Below are 23,382 nucleotides of genomic sequence, written 5' to 3' on the forward strand. Positions count from 1 at the left end.
TTTTTTTTTAACTAGCCAGGGGTACTGAGATATCGAGCCAAGGTGGGTAAATGGAGTTGGATACAGATCAGTCATCGAATGGCGGAACAGGCTCGTGGGGCTGAATGGCCTCCTCCTACTCCTGTGGAGAAGGGTTGGAATTGATGTTTCTCCAAGGACAACACTGGGTTCACTTTACTTCTCAGCATATATGGATGATTTGGCCTTGGACTTAAGCAGCACAATATCAAACTGTGCTGATGACATTAAAAATAAGGGATCTGGCAAACAGTGAGAAAGAAGGAAAAGATTTCAGAAGGAGACACTGACGAGTTGGCAGAATGGGCAGACAGGTGCAATTTAATGTGGAGATGTGTAAAGTAATACATTTTGAGGTGAAAATCAAGCAATGAGATCATAACCTCAGCGGAATGATGCTGAAAGGTGTGGATGAACAGGGAGTCCCAGGGGTCCAGATACATGACTCCCCGAGAGTGTAAGTGCAGGTAGATAAAGCTACAAAGGCCAGCAGCACGTTTGGTTTCATGGCCAGGGCGTACAGTATAAGAGGTGATTTGTATGAGGGATTAGTCAGGCCTCAAATCGAGCACCGCGTGCAATTTCAGGCCCCATGTTATGGCCATTGAGAGCACATAGTGTAGATCCACCAGGATGATGCTACGGATGAGACAGAATGAGGAAAGAATCGAGATGCCAGGAATATTTCCGCTCAGCAGAGAAAGTTGAAAGGAGATTAATAGAAGGGTTTTGACAGGGTGAACAGGGAAAAATTATTTCCTCGGCTTGAGTAGCCAGTGACAAGCGGTCAATGTAAAATTGGCAATAGGAGAGTGAGGAGAAATTTCGCTAGGCAATGGGCTATTGGAATATGGAATGTTTTGCCATGAGGTGTGGTTTGAGGCAGAGACCAATTCATCTTTTAAGGGAAAAGTAGAGAAATAACTGAAGCACTGAGAGAGAGAGAGAGAGAGAAAGAGAGAGAGAGGGGGGTTTGGGAGAAAACAGGGAAGTGGGATTAGTTTCTGATGGTCTCGCCCGGAGACGATAGGCTGAATGATCACCTCCTGCAATGTAAACTTCTAGGGTTCTAATGAAAGAACCTGGTTTGAGGGTATATGACAAACCATCAAAAGAACAATTCATCGAACCACCAACCCACAAAAACAATCAAAGGCTGACCTTAGAAACTAGAAAAACTTTCCGCTCTTTTAATTTGCTCCTCTGAGTGTTGGTTTGTGTAGAGGTACCTCCCACTTCCCTGCCCCCGCACCATCTTGTAGAAAAGGTCATTCTTCACGTGAGAACCTAGATGGTATAAGTGTCCTTTTGAGAGCATCTGCTGCCATTTTGGAGCCTCGCTAGACAAAAGTACAAGTTGGACATAGAGGTGTATCAGTGCTCCCCAATTTTCTGGTCCATGCTTACTGCTAGTGAAGTTCTGCAAGGAGCAGTGGGGGCTTCTCAAAATTACCTCATGAAAGGTTGGCAGAATATTCAACTATGGAAGGCTTCACGGCTATGTTGACCAATTGAGGCAAATTGTAGCCCTGCTCTTGCTGTTCCAGCTGGGACCACCTAACTCAGGACAGACCAGGGACTAAGGATCTTCCTGTATGGAGGAGTGAATGGTACAGTTTGGAATATATAGAGGAGGGGGGAATATCAGGACATGATGTAGAGAATTCCATGACTGTCATAAGCATCTTCCCAACATATGCACCTCCTTTTTGGAGTTGACAACCATCTGATTTTGAATCGGACGGTCTGGTTTTTGAAGGGAGTTTTCCAAAAATGTCTAAAGTACAAACCAAGGCTTGAAAAAGTTTCTTTTTACAATTAAAAGCAGTTTTTTTTCCCCTGCTGACTCCTGTGTTTGATGTGCAGATAATGATTGATTAAGATTTTCATCAATGGCAAAGCAACATCAGAATTCAAGCCTTGATCCCACCTTGACCCCTTCGCCTCTGCCCCCAATCACACTCCTCTCTCTCTCCCTTCCCAAGTCCCATTTTGGACTCGGCAAAAGGCAACAGGCCTGGACCTTGTAAGAACACATCATACAATCATATGGTTGGGTCTACTCCTTAAATCCATGTCCCTGGAAACTCCCTGGGCTGATTGGTTCTTTGTTTTCAGCTCACATGCAGTGACACTGAAACAAACAATAATGTTACAGTAATAAATCTGATCAAATGTCCAGGAATGGCCTTCTTACTGGTACATTAAGGTACATTCAGTGCTCCTGCTATCCCAGCGGGGAAGCTGCACTCAAAGAATTGGTGGGTGGGGGGGTTGCTATGGAGGCGATCAGGGAGGGAAGGCGGCTGAGGCAAGGGAGGCCCAAAGCTTCCTTGTGAGGTCCCAGACGAGCACTCCTGTTTCTCTTGGCCCGCAGGGAAACTTAAAATTAAATTGGTTGAACTTAGCTGCTGGACCTCTTCTGGTTCACAAACCCCCTCCCGACAGGTCTGGCCTGAGGGGGAATCCATCGCTGCTCCCCCTCCCCCTCCAACTCAGGCCTCGACTAAAAGAGCAGATCGGTGGACCCAATCTGCATATTTAAAGTGGGACCCCCCGCTTCTTTCCTGCGGGTGTCGTGCCTGCCCCCCCCTGCTCTAGATCAGAGGGGCTAAGTGACTGGCCTAATTTTAATTGCTCTCCGCCCAGCTTATACCGGGCGGGGGGAGTTAAAATCGGGGCCCGTGAGTCAGAGACAGGCTGCAACACTGACCCTCTGACCCTCCTCTGAAATGGATGACGGGAGCTGTGCTTACCCTGTTGACCCATTTTTGTCCTTTCTTTCCACTCTTTCCCACTTGTTTAATATTTCACCTTTCTCTTCCTGCATCTCCTCCCATCGTCCATTTCACACATGACCCTTTCGTTTTAAAAGTTTTCATCGGTTTATTGTTACAGCTAATAAAGAGCCTAGAACCGGAAGGCTGGCTGGTTAATCAGGCCCAAACATGGAACTGCTGGATTGTGACAAGAGCCAGAAAGGCAACAAGATTATGATCAAATAATAGCAACAGCTCAGGGGCAACTCATTAACAAGCATTGCCCTTCATAATATAAGAAGCTCAGGCCACTGTGGTGTAGGAAACACTTCTTTATAATGTTACTGCTGAGCACTCATTGTCTGTGAGTGATGTTGGGTAAATACAGTGTAGTATAATCAGAAATGTACAATAAATAGAAATACAATCGACAAAACAGCAAGGGTGAAAATAGCGAGTGGGTTTTGCAGGAGTGCGTCACCATGTCTGATGAATTGGAATTATCAATGAGGGGTGGGGTTTGCCCACTAATAAGTAAACACAGGAAAGCTTCCATCATCTCTACATTCCCGGCAACGTGCTGTTCCTGTTCATAAATGACTCGACCTTATTCATTCCTGTAAAATCCGAACTGGAATACTTCCTAATGACTGCGGGGTACGAGATGCACGAGAAAATATCTTCGAAAGCGTCCCAGAAGGTCTTTATCCTGAAGACGTAGATAATGGGGTTGACTACCGAGTTGATGTGGGACAGAATGACCGTGGTCAGCATCAGGGACGCTGGGATGTCACAGCTCGGACAGTAGAGCTTGATGCAATTCAGGATGTGCAGGGGAATCCAGCTCACGGTGAAGCAGAACAGAACGATGAAGAGAGACTTTGCCGTCTGGAGCTCTTGCCGGACTATTTTCCGTCGCTTTTCCACCATGCTGATGTCGATGTGCCTCTCGGCTATTCTACGGATCTGCCTTTTGACCTCGAGAAATATCTTGGCATAGATGACGAACATGATTAGCAGCGGCAGGAGCATGCAACAGATAAAATTAAAGTACACCATGTAGGTCTCGTCAATCATGTTATCGAAGAAGCATCTCACGTCAGCAGCGGGCATTTTGCGCCAACCCATCAAAGGCACCAGCCCAATGACGATCGCCATTAGCCACGAAGTGACGATTATGAGGCCTGCGTTCCTGGGCGTCACTAAGGCCTGGTAGCGTAACGGCGTCAGAATGGCGATGTAGCGCTCGACAGCAATGGCGAAGAGCCCGAAGATGGAGGCTTGAGTCAGGACGAGCAGAGTGCACAGCATCAGGACGCAGAGGTAATAGCTGCACCTGGGGAGGCCAAGGTCCGTCAGCAAGGCACACGGGACGGCCACTGCTCCAACCAATATGTCCGCCACAGCCAGGGATACCAGAAAGTAATTGGTCACTGTCCGCAGCTTCCTGTTCCTGAGAATGACAAAACAGATAAAGATGTTCCCGAGAACAGCGAGGAACGCTGTTAACACCTCCACGATAAAGTACCCGATCCTGATGTGGAGGAGACCATTCGTGCAATTGTTCATGTGATGGGACAGATTTGCCATGCTGTCGACAAAACTTTCAAACATGTCCATAATGAAATGAGGAATTGCGTGCTCTTCCTCCCCCGCTTTGTCTTCCTTCTTATTTCTTCTTTTCCTTCTTCTTATCCCTCAGTTCCTTCTGTTCTTTCTTTCCTCCTTCATTCTTTTCTCTTTGGTCCTCGATGATTCTGCAATTCGCCATACGCAAAGAGTCGGCGGCTTCTGATTCACCTTTTATAAAAAAAAAATTAGTCATTTTTAAAGGACTGGACTTTCATTGTGTTTTCGAAGCAAGTAATTATTGATCAAACTTGCCTATCCTGTAAGAGTGGAAGAACTTCAGCATCTTTATCGTGAGAAAATGGCATTAGGCCAAACAGCCCACCTTTTCTTTTGACAATTTTCTCCCTTTATCCCCATTCGCCTCCCCCAACGGTATTGAATTCTTGCCGGGTTTTACAGTGACAGGCAGCTTCCAGTACCTCCCCCAGTGACCATTCTCCCTCTGTGAAACTGGATACTGAGTGTTACCAGGTTATTCTACCATGATGGCCTTTTAAATGTGCCCGATCCTATCCTCATCCAACAGGGATGAGGGGCTTCAGTTACGTGGAGAGACTGGAGAAGCTGGGATTTGTTCTCCTTAGAGCAGAGAAGGTTAAGGGGGAGATTTAATAGAGGGGTTCAAAATCATGAGGGATTTTGATAGAGTGGATAGGGAGAAACTGTTTCCAGTGGCAGGAGGGTTGGTAAACAGAGGTCTCAAATTTAAGGTAATTGGCAAAAGAACCAGAGGGGAGATGAGGAAACGTTTTTTTTTACGCAGCGAGTTCAAATGATCTGGAATGTGCTGCCTGAAAGGGCGGTGGAAGCAGATTCAATAATAACTTTCAAAAGGGAATTGGATAAATACTTGAAGGGGAAAAATTGCAGGGCTATGGGGAAAGAGCAGGGGTGTGGGACTAATTGGATAGCTCTTTCAAAGAGGCACAGTGGGCCGAATGGCCTCCTTCTGTGCTGTATGATTCTATCATACTATGTACACGTTCCATCAGAAGTCCCTGGATGATGGGGCAGGACCAGGAACTGTAGTCAATTTTCCACTCTCTCCAATAGCACTGGCAGCAATTGTGACACCCCTAGTCCCATCCCCACTAACACTTCCCTTTTGAAAGTTATTATTGAATCTGCTTCCACCGCCCTTTCAGGCAGCGCGTTCCAGATCAGAACAACTCGCTGCGTAAAATAAGATTTCCTTCTCTCCTCTCTGCTTCTTTTGCCATCAAGTCAGCAAGGTAGAGTGAACGTGTTTCTTTTTGATTAATTTACCTACTCATCATATCTGTTAACCCCTTCTTCCTTCAGAACTGCATCCAATTGTCCCTTGAACCCATTGATGTCCCCTTCAAAGACCATATTCCACAGTCATTTTATTTTTAAAAAAATTTCCAGTTGGACTTCACTCCCTCCTAGCTTCCTATATTTTTTTCGTTCCCCTGGTATTTTGAACAATTTAATTGGGGCAACTTTGTCAATCCCCTTCATAATCTTGAACCCTTCCATTAACTCATCTCAAAGATTCCTCCTTTCCAAATAAAACAGTCACCATCCTTTAAATTTCCTCATAAGTTAAATTCCTGCTACACTGAATCATCATTGCTGCTCTGCTGTCAAGAGCAGTAATCTTCTTCTGACAATTAGGTGCCCAGAACTTTACACAGGGTGTCACCAAAACCTTATACATCAACTGTACAACCTCTTTAGACCTGCATCCCTCTGATAATACAACTCAGAACCTATTTGCTTATATCATGTTTGGCTCAGTTGGTAGCACTCTTGCATCTGAGTCCATGTTGTGGGTCCCACTCTTGGAACGGAGCATATGATCTAGACTGACACTACTGTGGGAGAACTTCCTTCTCGGAGGTGCTGTACTCCAGAAGAGATATTAAATTGAAGTTCTGTTAATGATGCCATGGCAATATTCAAAGGAAAGTAGTGAGTTCTCATGGTGTCCTCCTTCAGCTAACACTTCCAAAAAGATAGACCAATTGGTTACTTGTCTTATTGTGTATGCAGACTGGCTGCTGTGTCTGCCCATGTAGTAACAGTGACTGCACTTAAACTTTTAAGTGAAGCACTTTGGGACATCGGTGAGAAGATTGCAAAATCATGAGGAATTAATAGATGAGAGGAATTTTACGTCCAACCTGTTGGGGATTGGCAGCCGATGTAGATCAGCAAAGGTGCTTGTGATGGGTGAGTGGGCTTAGTATGGAGACAGGATGATTAGTTGCGCCCCTCTGAAAGGGTCAAACTTATGACAAATACGTCAGAAGTGTTAATATTTGTCAAGCTCAAAATGCTTCCTACTACAATGAATAGCACTTTTGTTTGATGACACTGCAGAAACCCAGTGTGTCCTTATGGGTTTTATTAGAAAAAGCAAACCATATCCACTCGCAAGTCTGCTCACTTCCATTACTGCAGCATTCTTTGCCCGTGTCTCTACCTTGTACCCACTGCTGCCAAAACCCACACCCTTACCTTTGTCACCTCTAGACTCAACTATCTCAACACCCTCCTTGTCAGGGCTCCTGACCCCCCTCCATAAACTCCAAATCATCCTGTCTCCATACTAATGCTGCAGTAATGTGTGAGATTTACAAAGAACTTTGTCCCTCACACCTTTATGTCCCAGGTCTCAACTGAATGGATCTTTTAATACCTGGTGCCAATCAATCGTCTTGTCAGACAAAGCCCTCCAAAAGATTGAATATGACGTCAGTGAGCAACTGATGAGATAGATACACAAACTTGCTATTGTCCTGCAGCTCTCCTTGGTTGTGGTGTCGAATGCTTTCTCTTGTTCAAACACAGACCGGGAAATATTTATTATTGACTCCAAAAAAGGCTGGACTAACCAGTCCCTCACAACATAGCAACTGATTTATTTCACACAAACTGGACCTTGGCATTACTCTAGGTATCAGTAACAGTGAAAGACAACGGTTGACAGCTACATTAACGACTGTGTACAAAAATGGCACAACTGATTAAAGCCGTGGGGACCTAGGTTCGAATTCAGTCCGGGAAGCTTCCCTTACCACTTCCTCCCGATCGGTTCAGATTAAGAAAGCCCCTTCAGCCCATTTGATCTCATCCTACCATTTTCCCACCGGAAAACTGTCCCTGGCCAATATTTATCCCTCAACCAACGTCACTAAAACAGATTATCTGGTCATTATCACATTGCTGTTTGTGGGATCTTGCTGTGTGCAAATTGGCTGCCGCGTTTCCTACATTACAACAGTGACTACACTTCAAAAAGTACTTCATTGGCTGTAAAGCGCTTTGGTTAATCCCGAGGTTGTGAAAGGTGCTGTAGAAATGCAAGTCTTTTTTTCTTTTACATTTAAGGGCTGCTGGTGCAGAACCTTGAAATCATGGATGTGATTTTCAGCCCATTCACGGGGCAACACAGCCCCTGAATCCTTGATATTTGCTCCCTGCCAGGAATGCGCAGTCATAAAATTATCCCTTTTACATCTATCTGAACGGGCAGAAGTATCTCGGTTTAACATCTCATCTGAAGGACGGCACCTCGAACGATGCAGCACTCGCTGACAGCCAAGGCTGTGCGGAGGGATTTAGAAGGCACGGGCTCCTGACTCAGACGAGTGCTGCCAGTTGAGCCAAGCTGACAAATCAAGTGTGAAAATGGCCAAGGGGAAGAAATCGGCACCCAAAGAGGGTGTCGAGAAAGCCTCGAGTAATGGGGGGCAAGAAGCAGAGAAGTTTGAGGAAGGAGAGTTACTTCATCTACAGCTACAGAGTGATAAAGCAGGTTCACCCTGACACCAGCATCTCCTCCAGGGCTACCGGCGTCGTTAACTCCTTTTGTGAACGATATTTTTGAGCGCATCGCGGGTGAGGCTTCCCGCCCAGCCCGTTACAGCAAGCGCTCGATCGTCAGCTCGCGGGAGATCCAGACCGGCGTGCTGCCTCGAGGGGAGCTAGCCAAACACACCCTGTCGGAAGGGACAAAGGCGGTGACCGAGTACACCCACTCCGAGTAAAAACTCTGAAAAAACACACTAAATCTGCTCCGTCGTGGAGTCTACCTGAACCTGAGGGAAGGTTCTGTAGAATTTCTCCCTCCAGAGGTAAATTGAGAGCGCCTCACATCCTGCATTATACCTGCCATCCGGCCGCCTTCCTCCTTTCAGACCTGGTGTGAAGAATCCAGCAGGTCAGGAACCGTTCCCAACTTCGACACAGAAAGATCGCGGGTTTGGTTGGCTGTCCGCACTGAGTTAGCTTGTCTCAGCCAGGCTGAGGGTCAAAGGCCATGACAATTGACCCTCAGCATCCCAGCAACATGCCCAGGACTGTCCAGCAAATACCTCACTCCAGACACAACGTCCCACTAATCAGTTGGTGATTATTCTGTGATTAAAACCACACTAATGGCGTCAAAACTGTTAATGTATAACAGATACAGAGGGCTGTAATCTAATCAGGCCGCTTCGATGACAGTTATAAATAGCTGAAGCTTTGATCTTCAAAACTTGTGACGACAGCTGGTGCACCTCAATTAGAATTTATTCCTTTGTAACTAATTCCAGGTATCCATTATTCTATACAAATAAACAAGAGATAAAAAACAATGCAAATTCTGGAAACACACAGAGGCTGACAGCCTTTCTCTGTCCTTCCAGCATTTTCTGTTTTAATTATATGTATAAACCATCCAAACCCCTCGACCTAAATTTGAATGTGTAACTCATTCCTGAGTATCTATTATTCTTTACATAAATCACCCAAACCCCTCGATTAGATTCCAGCCTGTAACTCACTCCCAGGTATTCTGCATAAAAACCATCCTAACCCCTCGATTAAATATCGGCTTTATAAAGCATGGAATGTTATTATAGAATGTACAGAGCTGTGTTAGTTCCTGTAATCCATTGAAGATCAGATCCTCCAGTGAGTACATGATCTTCCACGGAATCGACTTGCTGGCCATTGATGGTGCTGAAGATACCAGAGACACCAGCGTCTCCCACAGACAGCGACACAGGGCAATAGGTTCTGTTGGTTTGAGTAACACCGCTCTGTATATAAAATGCTGACTCTGTTAATTGGTTATGATGTGGCCCACAAACTGCGTCCCCTTTCAGCAGGGATGTTGTGACATTGGACAGCGTCGGTGAGGAAAGCAGCAGAGTGACACAAGGTTTGCAAGCTGACCAAACCATCTGTTTTCCCATATCTACAGAAAACCACCTTCCCACTGGACACGCTGTGCTTAATTCTACCTCAACGGAGTGCAGGTTGAGAGGAGGGCTGTGGGGTATCCTGCATTCCCATTAGGTCCAAGTCACTCCTTCATTCTTGATTCAGGGTGCCCGCACAGGTGGGCAACCCAGTCCGACCCAGTGCTCTGGAACTATGCCAAGGTGTGATGGGACATTCCTCGTACAATGAGAGGCCAGGTGCCAGCTCACAGCCTGTGAGAATATCATAGGGTCACTACCTGGTAACTCCCAATAGCCAGGTTCGACTGCGGCAATACTGAGGCCAGAGGGAGTATCATTGATGGGCTGAATGGCCTTTTCTCATCCTATTCTACCGTATTTTTCCATCCCGTGGGGAGACTTTGAAATCCTTGTTTTCAAATCTCTCCATGGCCTCGCGCCCCTCCCTGTCTCTGTGACCTCCTCCAGCCCTACAACTCTCCGAGATCTCTGCACTCCTCCAATTCTGGCCTCTTGCGCATCCCCGATTTTCATTGCTCCACCATTGGCGGCCGTTCCTTCAGCTGCCTGGGCCCTAAGCTCTGGAATTCCCTCCCTAAACCTCTCTTCCCCCTCTCTCTCCTCCTTTAAGACCCTCCTTAAAACCTACCTCTTTGTCCAAGCTTTTGGTCACCTGTCCTAATATCTCCTTATGTGGCTCGGTGTGTAATTTTTGTCTGATAATCACTCCTGTGAAGCGCCTTGGGACGTTTTACTACGTTAAAGGTGCTATATAAATGCAAGTTGATGTTGGAGAGGAAAAAGTTACAAATAATTACCCACAGAAAACTGCCTGTCAAATTTCGCACTGGCCTTACATTCTAGAAGTTGTTTTAACTTAAGACTTGGCATGATGATTGGGTAATCTTAGCCTGTGTATCTCTGTGTGTGGGATGATATTTTTCAGTGCAAAGCACTGCCATTCACAGGTTTGCTTGTAATGTAAAATTCTAAAATAAGTTATACAGACCAGAAAGATCCCCGGGATCTGATTCTCAGTCTGTGCTGTAACTGATCCTGGCCTGTACAGCAGTAGGAGTGCTGTAGTTGGCCTCAGGACCCTGGGCTAGGGAAGAGAGTCAGCCAGCCAGCGATCTGCTCCTGGTCCCTATCCGTGTCCCTGGGTGAAGTGTGTGCACATACGTGTCTGTGTGCCCGCGTGTCCTCCTTGGGTGAGGACAGGAGTCAACTGGATTGTGACGCCTCCTGCAGTTGACCAGCCCACTCACTTTTTTAGATACCAAACAAGAAAAATAACTTTGGGTGAAGCACGAGAAGGTTCCCCATGCCCTGGACCAGACCTCAGCAACAGTCAGTGCCCCCAAGGGACGAGAGAAAGAACCGGAAAGTCCTATTCTCTACTGCCCTGCTAAGGGGCCTCACACCTTAAGATTCAAGCACGCATTCTCATGAGGTTGTGACTTGGGCCTCAATATTCAGGGCTGGGGAGGGGGGGGAAATCAGCCAGTGACCCCCCCCCTGCTGGATATTGTGAGGCCTGCACTGGATCGGGTAACACTGCACTGCCCTCTGCAGTCGAATAGCCTCACTGCGTACATTCACATGTGGGCAAAGACCACTTTGGCAAGGTGCAGGGTTTCAGCTGGAGTCGTACCCAAGCAAGGAGTTAAAAACAAAGGCAGAAAAATCGCAAGTAAAAAAAAAATTAAACACAGACGCACTCACTTGGATGCGCTCGTTCTGTACATAAATTGGCATTTCAGTGTAAAATTCACTTTCCTTAAGTTAATCGGGACTGTGTCCAAAACACCCAACTTTGAACATAAGTGCGAACAATAAATATTGCTACGTTGGATTCAGGGTTAATTAATAAACGCCACAAAGAAATTGCATTAAATGAAGGAAAACACTTACTGAATTCCAAAACGGATTCACACAGAATTTCCCGGGACCTTTGGTGGCGGGGGGGACATTTTCTTTATAAAAACGTCTTCCCTGCAGGATATTTTTGTTTTGCCCCCAAGTGTTCTCGCCTGCTGTCCCCTTGGCTTGGAGATCGTTGAGTGCCTGCCTCCTTTATGTTCTCCACACCCACTCCAGTCATTTGACAGGCAAATAGAACTGGAATGTTGAAATCAAGGTGCAGTGCATGTGTTCCACACTCAGTGCTAGCCTGGTGCAATTAATAGAACGACAGAGTGTTCCTGCAGCACGCAGTTATGGCGACGGAGCTGGGGGGCATGAGCCGGAGCAAACACTTATTGTGGCCTTGCAGTCCTGTCCTGGAACATTGCTGTCCTAATGAGTCCTTCAAGCTCGCTCGATGACTCTGTTGGCAGTGCTCAGAGTGGGACTGAATCCCAGAGATCAGGAGGGTCCCAGGTACAATCCCCGGTCTGTGCTGTGACGGCTGATCGCAATGGAGGAATTTTCCAAGGGTGCCATTTCCCTCATCGGCCCGAGATTTCTTTTTTTTTGCCTCTCTCAGAAGATTACGTGGCTGCGGAGGGGGTTGTGGGGGGGGGGGTTGGGGGGATGGGGTTGGAGTTGGGGGGTGGTTGGGTGGGTTGTGGGGGGGTTGTGTTTGGGGGGGTTGAGTAGGGGGGGTTGGGGGGGGGTTGTGGTTCGGGGGGGTTGGGTGGGTTGGGGGGTTGAGTAGGGGGGGTTGGGGGATTGGCGGTGGGGTTAGGTGGGGGGATTGGGGGGGTTGTGTTTGGGGGGGTTGAGTAGGGGGGGTTGGGGGGGGGTTGTGGTTCGGGGGGGTTGGGTGGGTTGGGGGGTTGAGTAGGGGGGATTGGGGGGTTGGGGGGGTTGTGGCGGAGGGTTTGTGTTTGGTGGGGGGGCTAGGAAGTGTCTGGTCCTGACGTTCTAGGGATCATGAGGTGTGGGGCAGTCTTGATGGACCAGCTGACCATTTCCTGCCTGTTGTTTAAGCCCGGTTGGCCGTGGGGTTTCTACGATTGGGATTCCGTGGCCCTGCTTTAAGTGGGGGGGGGGGTTGGGTGGGAGGTGACACTAGGTCACGGACTAGGAAGGGGCTCCTGCTTCTGACTGGATTCAATGACCCCCCCCCCCCCTACTGGAAGGCGTATGTGTGGACATCGGATGAGGGCAGGATCAGTCGCCTGGCGACACTCTCACCGCCTCAGCCCACAGGCTGCCAGCGCACACCCTGAGCAGAGCCCGGCCCCCTTACCATTTCAAAATGTGCTGGTGCCTTTGGTGCGTCGAGCACGGTGCATTGAGTGCTGGCAGGAGGTGAGGGGCCAGATCTTTAAGCATTGGCAGTGCCAGCACTTTCCCCGGCAGGGCAGGGGGGGGGGAATGATGGCGGGTGGCAGAGAACTTTGGTGCTTTTGAGGTCAAACTGCAGAACAGGAGTTACACCATAAGAAAAGGGAAGGACCAAATAAAATTCCTTTTGGCTTTCCACCAACAACTTGCGTTTATAAAGCGGAGTAAAACGTCCCTAGAGCTTCACAGGAGCGATTATCAAACAAAATTTGACACCGAGCCACGTCAGGAGATATTAGGACAGGTCAAAGAGGGAGGTTTTAAGGAGCGTCTTAAAGGAGGAGAGAGAGGGGGAGAGGTTTAGGGAGGGAATTCCAGAGCTTAGGGCCCAGGCAGCTGAAGGCACGGCCGCCAATGGTGGAGCGAAGGAGATCGGGGGATGTGCAAGAGGCCAGAATTGGAGGAGCGCAGGGCTGTGGGTCTGGAGGAGGTTACAGAGATGGGGAGGGGGATTACTGTGATTCTGGAGCACGACTCAGAGGTTGCAGTTTCATTATGGGATGGGCCCCTATTTTAAATATTTTATGAAGACCGAAACGTTGCTGAGATTAATGCTGAGGGTAACGTCACAGCTACAGGCAGTGCAGTGCCAATCGCAGAGGATGCTTCCAGTTCACTGTATGTCCGTGAGGATCACTCTGCTGAGGTTAATATAAAGAAAGCACAGACTGCTGTTTGATAACATGAAATAATCAGTTCCCCATTACTTCTTGCCCGCAATTTCCTTTCCCTGAAGACACATCGTTACAGACTCTTTGCTGGGATATGGCTCCATGGTGCCTTGCCAAGTGACCATTTTTCATGTGTGACCTTGTGTCAGTGAATGGCATGTGGCTATTCAACTGCGTAAGGCGTCACTTGTGAATCACGCAAGATACATATAAACACACGTATGCACACTCTAGTAGGAGTCACAGGATGGCAATCGAGAGCAGGAACACTGGGTTAATTTTCTTCCCCCCCCCCCAGCATTGAGGAGCCTGAGGTGAATTGTGGTACCCCAACTATCGCTCAGCTAACTCCTCAAAGACTGGGGTCATCCTGATTTTTGTGACTCAGTAACATACTGGTTGGTGAATTTATCCATTGAACCCTCTGGGGAAATCAGGGCTAATTCTCGAAGGATAATAGCACATTCTGCCGTGCATTTCATGCAGATGACACAATACAGACGTTACCAATTAACAGTAATACAGGTATACGCGCAGCGATACAGGTATACGCGCAGCAATATAGGTATACACTCAGAGATATAGGTATACACGCAGTGATACAGGTATGCGCCCAGAGATACAGGTATACACGCAGCGATATAGGTATGCGCCCAGAGATACAGGTATACACACAGCGATACAGGTGTACATGCAGTGATACAGGTATACACGCAGCGATATAGGTATGCGCCCAGTGATACAGGTATACACGCAGCGATATAGGTATGTGCCCAGAGATACAGGTATACACGCAGTGATACAGGTATGCGCCCAGAGGTACAGGTATGCATGCAGTGATATAGGTATGCACCCAGAGGTACAGGTATACACGTAGCGATATAGGTATACGTACAGCGATACAGGTATGCGCCCAGTGATACAGGTATGCACGCAGCGATACAGGTATATGCGCAGCGATACAGGTACACATGCAGCGATACAGGTATGCGCCCAGTGATACAGGTATACGCACAGCGATACAGGTATACACACAGTGATACAGGTATGCGCCCAGTGATACAGGTATACGCACAGCGATACAGGTATATGCGCAGCGATACAGGTATACGCCCAGTGATACAGGTATACACACAGCGATATAGGTATGCGCCCAGTGATACAGGTATACACGCAGCGATATAGGTATGTGCCCAGAGATACAGGTATACACGCAGTGATACAGGTATGCGCCCAGAGGTACAGGTATGCATGCAGTGATATAGGTATGCACCCAGAGGTACAGGTATACACGTAGCGATATAGGTATACGTACAGCGATACAGGTATGCGCCCAGTGATACAGGTATGCACGCAGCGATACAGGTATATGCGCAGCGATACAGGTACACATGCAGCGATACAGGTATGCGCCCAGTGATACAGGTATACGCACAGCGATACAGGTATATGCGCAGCGATACAGGTATACGCCCAGTGATACAGGTATACACACAGCGATATAGGTATGCGCCCAGTGTTACAGGTATACACGCAGCGATACAGGTATGCGCCCAGTGTTACAGGTATGCACGCAGTGATACAGATATATGCGTAGCGATAAAGGTATACGCACAGCGATACAGGTATGTGCGCAGCGATACACTGCACGCATTTATACACATAGTAATACTGTGACTCACAGTGATACACAATCATACACACAGCGAAACACAGGGATACAATCGTACACATTGTGATACACGCAATCGTACACACAGACACAGATTTGCTGACAAAGTTTGAGTCAATTGCTCTTTCCTGAATGATATTTCTCCTCTTTTTTTCCCTACCCTCCAAAATATGTTCACAAACTGATTAACAGCCTCACTTACCTGAACTGGAGGAGTTTTATGAGCTCATCGACATAGATATCTGGGGCTGGATTGCTGAGATCCAACAAACGCAAATCTAAGAAGCAGGATCAATCAACAAGGAAGAGCATCGGCAGAATTAACTTGCTTGTAATGTCTGGTTGATCTAGAGCTGAGTTATGTATTGGATGCATTTGGATCAAGCTCACGGTTCAGTTAGCAGATTCCTGGATCCTTTATGAAAATCAGGGCCAGTGGTTCATGTTATTTCAGAACAAAGGATTGTTCTTTTCCGGGAATCGAACAGCGATTGATTAATTTTTTCATCTGATTGCTTTTATGTCTCCTGCCTCTCTGTATTTTTTTTTAACATTTTGATACAGTGGATGCTCCCAAAAGATCAAGGGACAGGGACCACCATAAGCCGGCCTCTTGTCCATCCCCGATTTCCATCGCTCCACCATTGGCGGCCGTGCCTTCAGCTGCCTGGGCCCTAAGCTCTGGAATTCCCTCCCTAAACCTCTCTGCCTCTCTCTCCTCCTTTAAGACGCTCCTTAAAACCTCCCTCTTTGGCCAAGCTTTTGATCACCTGTCCCAATATCTCTTTATCTGGCTCGGTGTCAATTTTTGTCTGATAATCGCTCCTGTGAAGCTCCTTGGGACGTTTTACTACGTTAAAGGCGCTATATAAATGCAAGTTGTTGTTGTTAATGGGAAGATTTTCTCTGTACCATTTGTAGTCAAATGTGGAATTTGCTAATTACAACCTGGGCGCCATGGATTGCAAGGAAAGCAGGCTACCCCATAGGACCTTCAGTGACTGTTCTTTAAACCCTTTGTGTACTTTTCCCAATTACAATGACTCCTGAATGATCACTTGCTGTACACGGTTTTGAGTGACTGCATGACTGAATAAAGAAGGCCAGAGGCTGTTTTTTGAGTGAGTCAGTCGCTGAAGGAGAGCTTTAAGGTATAACCTTTCTGACAGGATGGAAACATTTTCAAATCTGATGGGCATCAAAAGACTACTGAGAAAAACCAAAAGCTGATCTATTGTCTTCAGACATGAAAGTGTAAATTTTCCATTCTGCTTTAAAGGCAGGTTGAAGGTAAAATTTACAAATGGAAAACTACAGGGGTTTGGTGCACAGACCTCAAATTGCTGCATTTAATGCGGGGATTCTGCACTTTTTAAGTGCACAGTTCTAGTACAAAAAGGATATAGAGGCACTGGAGAAAGTGCAAAAAAAGATTCAGAAAGGTTGATACCAGAACTGAGAGGATATACTTATCAGGAAAGATTGAACAGGCTGGGGCTCTTTTCTCTAGAAAAGAGAAGGCTGAAGGTGTACAGCACAGAAGGGGGCCATTCGGCCCATCGTGTCCGCGCCGGCTCGAAGAACAACCAGGTGCCCATTCTAATCCCACCTTCCAGCACCCGGTCCGTAGCCCTGCAGCTTACAGCACTTTAGGTGCAGGTCCAGGTACTTTTTAAAAGAGTTGAGGGTCCCTGCCTCTACCACCAACTCGGGCAGCGAATTCCATACACCCACCACCCTCTGGGTAAACAAGTTTTTCCTCATGTCCCCTCTAATCCTTCTGCCAATCAGCTTAAATCTATGTCCTCTAGTTCTTGAACTCTCCGCTAGGGGAAACAGGTACTTCCTGTCTACTCTATCTGGGCCCCTCATGATTTTGTACACCTCAATCAAGTCTCCCCTCAGCCTCCTCTGCGGCAAGGAAAACAACCCCGGCCTATCCAATCTTGCATTTATACACATGCCTCCTCTTAGATGAATACCTGGGAGCATTTTACAAAGGGGAGAGGGGGGGCCCGAGAAGGACATTACCTCTGCAGTCTTCTCCTGCCCTCTCTCCCAACATGCAGCCTCTGCTCTTCCAACTTTGCTCTCCTGTGTGTCCTGCACCTCCCTCCCTTCCACCATTATGTGGAGATGCCGGTGATGGACTGGGGTTGACAATTGTAAACAATTGTAAACACCATTGGCAGCAGAGCCATCAGCCACTGCATCTGACACTGTGGCAATCTCTCTCTCTATTAATTCTCCAGCAGAGATCAGCTAACACAGGCCAGAAGGGCAATTGAGCCTAAATTTCCCTGGTCTGTGTGGCTTGGTCCCACATCGAGCAGTGAATTTAGCCACTGAACATTGGGGGGGTGCAATTTAAAAAAACATTCTCTTGAACCAATTAGAATAATAGTGTACAGATCTGTCAACAGGCTATGAAAGGACGGCTATTTCTGCGTGAGTAATCACTAAATTAAGAGAAAAATAAAGGCTGGTTGGATTACAGACCTGATAAAACACTGAGATCAGGCTGCCTTATCAGTGATAAAAGGCTGTAAACTATTTACTTTCCTGCGACTGCTCAGATCTGTGTTATCAAACAGTTTATTTGACAATGTAAAGCTCTGGAACATGGCCACTTTACAAACAGAGCCAATGACTGTATGAATCCCTCCACCATTGTGTGAGCCTCGAAACCCATTGTTTCGTTCCCTAAGGGCAGTGAGTTTATTGCTGGCAGCCACAACTCTCGATAAATGTTTTTTTTCCCAAGCTTTGTCATCCAGGAAACGTCCCGGGTTTGATTCCTGACTTGGTCTGAGTTAATTCATCTCAGCAATTCGGGGGCTACAATTAACTAAAGGCTAGAGAGAAAAGAAAGACAGACTTGCATCAATTCAGCACCTTTCACGGCCTCAGGATGTCCCAAAGCGCTTTACAACCAATGAAGTACTTTTGAAGTGTAGTCACTGTCATAATGTAGGAAACGTGGCAGCTAATTTGCGCACAGCAAGATCCCACAAACAGCAATGAGATAATGACCAGATAATCTGTTTTAGTGATGTTGGTTGAGGGATAAATATTGTCCAGGACACCGGGGAGAACTCCCCTGCTCTTCTTCGAAATAGTGGCCGTGGGATCTTTTACATCCACCTGAGAGGGCAGACGAGGCCTCGGTTTAACGTCTCATCTGAAAGACGGCACCTCCGACAGTGCAGCACTCCCTCAGTACTGAACTGTAGTCCCTCTGACTACATTACATAAAGTAAAAGCAGCAGTAGTTGAGATACTGGATGGGCTAAAATTGATAAAGAGGATGTACTAGAAAGGCTGGTTGTACTTAAAGTAGATAAGTCACCCAGTCCGGATGGGATGCACCCTAGGTTGCTGAGGGAAGTAAGGGTGGAAATTGCAGAGGTACTGGCCTTAATCTTCCCAACATCCTTAGATATGGGGGTGGTGCCAGAGGACTGGAGAATTGCAAATGTGACTCCCTTGTTTCAAAAAGGGTGTAAGGATAAACCCAGCAACTATAGGCCAGTCAGTTTAACCTTAGTGGTGGGGAAACTTTTAGAAACAATAATCAGGGACAAAATTAACAGTCACTTGGACAAGTGTGGATTAATAAAGGAAAGCCAACATCGATTTATTAAAGGCAAATTGTGTTTAACCAACTTGATAGAGTTTTTTGAGGCAGTAACACAGAGGTAGATGAGGGCAATGCAGTTGATGTGGTGTATATGGACTTCCAAAAGGCGTTTGATAAAGTGCCGCAAGATTGAAGCCCATGGAATAAAAGGGGCAGTGGCAGCATGGATACAGAATTGGCTAAGTGACAGGAAGCAGAGAGTAGTGGTGAACAGTTGTTTTTCGGACTGGAGGGAGGTGTACAGTGGTGTTCCCCAGGGGTCGGTGTTGGGACCACTGCTTTTCTTGATATATATTAATGACTTGGACTTGGGTGTACAATGCACAATTTCAAAATTTGCAGATGACACAAAACTTGGAAGGGTAGTAAACAGTGAGGAGGATAGTGATAGACTTCAAGAGGACACAGACAGGCTGGTGGCATGGGCGGACACGTGGCAGATGAAATTTAATGCAGAGAAGTGCAAAGTGATATATTTCGGTAGGAAGAACGAGAAGAGGCAATATAAACTATAGGGCACAATTCTAAAAGGGTTACAGGAACAGAGAGATCTGGGGGTATATGTGCACAAATCGTTGAAGGTGGCAGGGCAGGTTGAGAAAGTGGTTAAAAAAGCAAACGGGATCCTGGGCTTTATAAATAGAGGCACAGAGTACAAAAGCGAGGAAGTCATGATGAACCTTTATAAAACACTGGTATGGCCACAACTGGAGTATTGTGTTCAATTCTGGGCACCGCACTTTAGGAAGGATGTCAAGGCCTTAGAGAAGGTGCAGAAACGATTTACTAGAATGATTCCAGGGATGAGGGACTTTAGTTACGTGGATAGACTGGAGAAGCTGGGATTGTTCTCCTTGGAACAGAGAAGGTTGAGAGGAGATTTGATCGAGGTGTTCAAAATCATGAAGGGTCTAGACAGAGTAGATAGAGAGAAACTGTTCCCATTGGTGGAAGGGTCAAGAACCAGAGGACACAGATTTAAGGTGATTGGCAAAAGAACCAAAGGAAACATGAGGAAAAACTTTTTTACACAGCGAGTGGTTAGGATCTGGAATGCACTGCCCGAGAGGGTGGTGGAGGCAGATTCAATCATGGCCTTCAAAAGGCAACTGGATAAGTACTTGAAGGGAAAATATTTGCAGGGCGGGGGAGTGGGACCAGCTGGGTTGCTCCTGCAGAGAGACGGCACGGGCTCGACGGGCCGAATGGCTGCCTTCTGTACTGTAACCACTCTATGATTCCACATGCCAGATTTGAGCACAAAATCTAGGCTGAGACTTCAGTGCAGTACTGAGGGAGTGCAGTACCGAGAGAGTGCTGCACCGAGGGAGTGCAGTACTGAGGGAGTGCAGTACCGAGGGAGTGCAGTACTGAGGGAGTGCAGTACCGAGGGAGTGCAGTACTGAGGGAGTGCAGTACTGAGGGAGTGCAGTACCGAGGGAGTGCAGTACTGAGGGAGTGCTGCACTGTCAGAGGGCCCATCTTTTGGATGAGACTTTAAACAGAAATCCTCCCAGTGGGGTGACGAAAGCAATGCCTGTAGACCGTGACACTCATGAAGGCTGAGGTTGGTCCCATGCAGTGTTTGTTTACTGTGACCCATCCATCCCAATTGAGCCCACTTTAGATTAGGGTTGCCAACTCTGGTTGGACGTATTCCTGGAGGTTTCATCACATGACCATTTGCCTCCAACTGCCCCGCCCTCACACTCCCGCCATTGGTTGCCCGACATGTCCATCCTCACGGTGCCCTGCCTTCCCACACCAATTGGAGAGCGAACAGACCCTTTATCACCCAATTGAATGATTCTTGACTGCCATCTCCGATATTTTTATAACTAATAAACAAAAGTGTTCAAAGAAAATGGAAAAATCTCAGTTTTTTTTAAATGCCTCTATGATTTTTCTCCTGGGTCTTGCTGTATCCTGGAGATTAATCTTCAATTCCTGGAGACTGCAGGAAATCCTGGAGAGTTCGCAACCCCACTCTGCATCCATTAATGTTTTTTGTACGCAGTTGTAGGGAGCGAGATAGACAGAGCTGCAATAACTGAGTCTCTCAGCGAACGTTGACTGAACAAGGCTGAGTTCACATGGAGTTGTTGACACAGCTGCCTCCGATCAGGTCGTTCAAACGCAACACTCTGCATTCAACAAACAGTTTCAACTGATGACACGGTCTCAGATTCACATTACTGTTCCATGCAAATCCTCTCCACCTCGTCAGCTACTGGGCTTAAAGAGACAGCAAGCTCCCATTCTGTGCTGAGTTAACTGAGCACAGCCAGAGTGGCGGAAAATTGGGTAATGACCAGATAATCTGATTTAATGATGTTGGTTGAGAGATAAATATTGTCCAGGACGCCCCTGATCTTCACAATAGTGGCTGTGAAATCTTTTACGTCCACCTGAGACGGCCTCAGTTTAACGTCTCATCCGAAAGACGGCACCTCCGACACTGCAGCACTCCCTCAGTACTGCACTGGGAGCGCCGGCCTGGATTTTGTGCTCAAATCTCTGGAGTGGGACTCGAACTAACAGTACGTTTATCCCCCGAACCCATCTGGTGGGGTCAGGTGGCGGAAGGGGGGTTTGCATCAATAAAAGACTTACCAGAGTCAACAGCGCACCTGAAGCAGTCGAAACCTGGTCACGTCCTGGCTTTCCACCGCTGGGAAACGTCCAGAGCCCCGATTGTTTACAGGTCACGCTGTCACGTCATGTCATTCGCTCCGACAGATGGATTTGCGTGAATAAGAAGAGGGGGGAGATTCGACTGAGTCTGTAAAAACCCAAGCAAGTGAAAGGAAATACTTTTATCACACGACAGCAATTCGTGCTGCTCTGCCTGCAGCTCTTAAAGTCGCTGCTTTTGTAAAACAAATTGCAGAGCCCGGAATATTATTTCTGTCCCCCCCCCCCTCTCTCCCCGGCAGTCTATGAGCGGGAGGAGGTGACTGGGGTCAGAACACAGACAACAGTTTGGTTTCATGAGAAGAAATCATCAAGGCAGTTTGCAAACCCAGCGGGATGAATAGAGCTCCATTTATAATGACTCAGTGAAAATCCATTCAAATAAATAATCTGTGTTATTTATTTATAGCGACTCAGGCAGAAGCAGCTGATTCACTCGAACCCCTCACGAATCAGTCTCTCCCCCCGGCCCCGCCGCTGCCGTTTTTCCCTGACAATGACTGTATTAAATTTATTTTCGATTATGAGATTCCAGTGTTTTTATGGCTGTTTTGAGGATCAGATTTTCTCTCAAGTGTTCAGTGAAAACCATAAATCAGTGGTCTTGGGCGATGATTTGTTGGGGTAAGTTCCATAGAGGTTGTTTGCCTCGGGTACATAGAATTACAGAGAATTTACAGCACAGAAACAGGCCATTCGGCCCAACTGGTCTATCCCGGTGTTTATGCTCCACACGAGCCTCCTCCCTCCCCTCCTCATCTCACCCTATCAGCATATCCTTCTATTCCTTTCTCCCTCATGTGTTTATCGAGCTTCCCCTTAAATGTATCTACACTATTCACCTAAACTGCTCCTTGTGGGAGTGAGTTCCACATTCTCACCACTCTCTGGGTAAAGAAGTTTCTCCTGAATTCCCGATTGGATTTATTAGTGACTATCTTATATTTATGGCCCCTAGTTTTGGTCTCCCCCACAAGTGGAGACATTGTACGTCTACCCTATCGAAACCCTTTCATAACCTTAAAGACCTCTGTCAGGTCACCCCTCAGCCTTCTCTTTTCTAGAGGTACCTCAGCTGTTCTTCACGTGTGAGCCGAGACAGTGAGCAGCAATGGGATATTCCACCAGTGGGAGCATCACAACTAAGCCCGAACCTGACCTCACCAATGTCTGAAAACCCACGGTTTCCAGCGTGTGGGGGGAAGGGTTTACTGGATATCGATCAGCAGCGGAAATCCTAACCCATCTGGGTTCATCAAATTGGGGGATACGGATTGCTGTCCCAGGCCTGTTCGAGCTCCATTGGCTCCTGGTGGGCCGGCAAGCTGATTTCAAAGTTCTCTTCACCCCCCCCACCACCGCTTTCAAATCCCTCAATGGCCTCACCCCCTCCCTCCATTAGTGATCTCCCTACCACCTTACATCCCGAGACACATCCTCCTCTCCCCCAACACGGGACTTTGACTGGTCCCCTGCTCCCTCCAGTCAGCCATTGGTGGCTGTTTGTTCACTTTTGTCCTCTGTAGCTCCCTGCCCAATTTCCTTCACCTTCTCACCTCCCTCCTTGCTTTCAGAAGCCTCAAGGCCTTTCACTTCAACTGTGGCTTTGGTCCCCAAACCTAACCCTTTTCATTTTCCCCTCCTGATCGGTGTCCACAGTTTTGTCCTCCTTAATGTACAGTGTTTTGAGACGTCTTCCTCCATGTAAGGAGCACTATAGAAATTCAAGTTATTGTTTCTGTAGTGCCAGAATTAAACACTCCCAGGGCAGGTACAGGGTTAGATACAGAGTAAAGCTCCCTCT

At 47.2% G+C, this 23,382-nt stretch overlaps 1 pseudogene; it reads right to left on the minus strand.

The window, feature by feature from the left end:
• Window positions 1-2,904: 2,904 nt before the first annotated feature.
• Window positions 2,905-21,741, minus strand: LOC137305819 (adenosine receptor A1 pseudogene; annotated as a pseudogene).
• Between the last annotated feature and the right edge of the window lie 1,641 nt (window positions 21,742-23,382).

Source organism: Heptranchias perlo, chromosome 41 (assembly GCF_035084215.1).
Source record: "Heptranchias perlo isolate sHepPer1 chromosome 41, sHepPer1.hap1, whole genome shotgun sequence".
Lineage (NCBI taxonomy): Eukaryota > Metazoa > Chordata > Chondrichthyes > Hexanchiformes > Hexanchidae > Heptranchias > Heptranchias perlo.